The sequence below is a fragment of the Carlito syrichta genome, unplaced genomic scaffold (assembly GCF_000164805.1).
Source record: "Carlito syrichta isolate Samal-C Ts95f unplaced genomic scaffold, Tarsius_syrichta-2.0.1 Scaffold302083, whole genome shotgun sequence".
In the NCBI taxonomy this organism is placed as follows: domain Eukaryota; kingdom Metazoa; phylum Chordata; class Mammalia; order Primates; family Tarsiidae; genus Carlito; species Carlito syrichta.
Window position 1 is genome coordinate 57542 of NW_007246179.1, and position 3111 is coordinate 60652.

At 51.2% G+C, this 3111-nt stretch overlaps 1 protein-coding gene across 1 annotated transcript in view; it reads right to left on the bottom strand.

Annotated features, from left to right (window-relative positions):
• CEACAM19 (carcinoembryonic antigen related cell adhesion molecule 19) overlaps nt 1-3111 on the bottom strand; it is a 21759-nt gene that overhangs the window by 15519 nt on the left and 3129 nt on the right. The gene's annotated exons all lie outside the window — the stretch shown is intronic.

The window sequence follows — 3111 nt, forward strand, 5'->3', positions numbered from 1 at the left end:
AAAAAATCAGCCGGGCGTGGTAGCGTATGCCTGTAATTCTGGCTACTTGGAAGGCTGAGGTGGAAGGATCCCCGGAGCCCAGCAGGTTGAGACTGCAGTGGCTGGGAGTGGCCACTGCACTCTATTCTGGGCAACAGAGTGAGACTCCAACTCAAAAAAAAAAAAAAAAAATTTCTCCCTTTCATAAGGACACCAGTCACACTGGATTAGCGCTCACTCCCGTGGCCTCCCTTTAATGAGACCACTTCTCTAAAGACCCTATTTTCAAACAAAGTCACAATCTGAGGTACTGGGGGTTAGGACTCAATGTATTTTTAAAAATTAATTTATCTATTAAATATGGAATTAATTAAAAATTAATTTGGCTGGGTGTGGTGGCTCATGCCTGTAATCTCAGCACTTTGGGAGGCCAAGGCAGGAGGATTGCCTGAGCCCAGGTGTTTGGGCAACTTGGTGAGACCTCATCTCTATAATAAATTAAAAAATTAGCAGGGCATGGTGGTGTACACCTGTAGTTCCAGCTACTTGGAAGGCTGAGGCAGGAGGATTGCCTGAGCCCAGTAGGTTGAGGCTGTGTTGGCCGTGAGTGTGCCACTGCACTCCAGCCTGGGTGACAGAGGGAGACTCTGACTCAAAGAAATAAGACCGAAAAATAAAAATTAATGAAAATTAATTTATTGTAACTTTTTTTGAGTCAAAGTCTCACTCTGTTGCCCAGGCTGGTGTGCAGTGGCATCAAAATGGCTCACTGCAGTCCTGACCTCCTGGACTCAGGCAATCCTCCCACCTCAGTCTCCCAAGTAGCCGGGACTACAGGCATGTGCCACCATGCCTGGTCAGTTTTTAAATTTATTGTGGAAAAGAGATCTTGCTATGTTGCCCAGGCTGATCTCAAACTCCTGAGCTCAAACAATCCTCCGGCTTCAGCCTCCCAAGGAGCTGGGACTGTAAGCATCTGCCTGGCCAACATATCTTTGTGAGAGGACCTAAGCCAACCCACAACACTTTCCAAGCTGGGCTCCTGGCTCTTCTGGAAAGTCTCTGAGCCTCGCAGGATCCTTCGATCCACTCTTTCGATCCGCTCCTTCCCTGCTCAGAGCAGCCAGGAGTAATTTCTGTTCCTGCAGCAAGAATCTTGCCTGATTCTCGATGATGGGCCCTCCTTCTGCGATGTGCTTTATTTTCTCCTTATTATCATAAGTATAAGGATAGTTTATCTCTTTATAAGCTTTTACAGAGGGAGCCTGTGGAAGATCATATTTTCCAAGCTGATGGTAACAGTGTCTCCCATTCCCACATGCTCTTCTGTGATGTTGCCTGGTCATTCTCTTGTCAAGCAGAGGGGTGTCATCACCCGCCTTTGAATCTGGCCAACCTTAGTGACTCATTGGTCACTGAGCGAATGCCCTATAAGTGACACCGAATGACTTCCGGGGCAAGGTCAGAAGAAGCTCTCTCCGCCCTGGTCTTTGAAACACTGGCTCTCCAGACGCTGCCCTCTGGAGCCTGGCCGCCATGCCGAGAGGAAGCCCAAGCAGCCACACGGAGAGGCCAAAGGCAGGCCACTGGCCAGCAGTCCTAGCTGACAGGCAGCCTGATCTATCCTCCAGACACTTGAGTGAAGACGCCCAATTTCAGCCTCCAGCCTCGGAGCCAGCCTCAGCCTCTGGAGCCTTTCCATCTGAGGCCTCCTTCAGACATCACGAAGCAGACAAGCCCTCTCCACGGTGTCCCATCGTAACTCCCACTCGCAGGACTTGGGGGTTTAATCAAAGGGGGTGGTTCTCTTCCATCGAGCTGTTCTGCAGTCATGAGTCATGGGAACAGAGCCGCACAGTCTGTTCTTCTTTCCAGGGTGGATAGTTTTCCTTTGGATTTTCTCTCCCCTGGTCTCGGGGACCGTCCACACGCATTCATCCCTGCTAACAAATCATGTGGGTCTTCTCACATGGGTCCGATCTCTCCACGTTGATCTTGGGGTAGAACCAACCCAGTCAATAAACAGCCTGGGAAACCACTTGGCATGTGAGACTTGCAGGAAGCCAGATGGCTGTCTCTAGTGACAATCCAGGAAGCTTAAAAATAACTTCTATAGGCCAGTGTGATGGCTCACGCCTGTAATCCCAGCACTTTGGGAGGCCAAGCTGGGAGGATCACTTGAGGCCAAGAGTTTGAGACCAAACCAGCCGGGCGTGGTAGTGCGCGCCTGTAGTTCCAGCTACTCGGAAGGCTGAGGCGGAAGGATTGCCTGAGTCCAGCAAGCCAAGGCTGCGGTGGCCATGAGCGTGCCACTGCACTCCAGCCTGGGCAACACAGTGAGACTCCGACTCAAAAAAAAAAAAAATTGCATAAAGTTACCTTTAGGCTATAAGGTGTATATGAAACATAAATGAATTTCGTGTTTAGACTTGGGTCCCATCCCCAAAATATCTCATTACGTGTATGTAATTATTCCCAGCCCCAAAGCAATCTGAACTTTGAAACTCTCCTGGTCTCACACACCTCAGATCTGGACTATTCAACCCGCACCCGTGTTCCCGAGGCCTTACTTCTGTGTCCAGGCTGCCCTGGGCCTATGGGACCCTCTGCTTCCCGAGTCCTGCTGGAGACTCACTGTCCCAGCCTCCTTTGTTGTCAAGAACTGCTGCGCAGCCCAGGCTTCCCCCATCAGGGGCACCCACGTGAGACTTTGCCTTGGAAGCCATAGACACAGAGATTCAGGCATCACGTGGGGTGCGTCCGTGGTGAGTATGGCGGCCACACACCCCCTGACAACACATAAACTCCACAAGGGGAGAGATCTTTGGTCCCTTCTGTGTCGTCAGTGCCTGGCACACAGCAGGTGCTCAATAGCTGCTTGTTGAGTGAATGGATTAATGAATGCATGCATTAATCCCGTTCGCAAGTGGTCTGCCCTCATGATCTCATCACCTCCTGAGGCCTCATTTTGGAATGCCATCCCCTTGGGGGTTAGGATCTCAACATATGAATTCCAGGGGAGCCGAACTCGGTGGCTCAGCCTGTCATCCCGCGCCTTGGGAGGCTGAGGTGAGTGGATGGCCTGAGCCCGCGGGTTCGAGGCCCGCCTGGGCAACTTGGCAAGACCTCGTC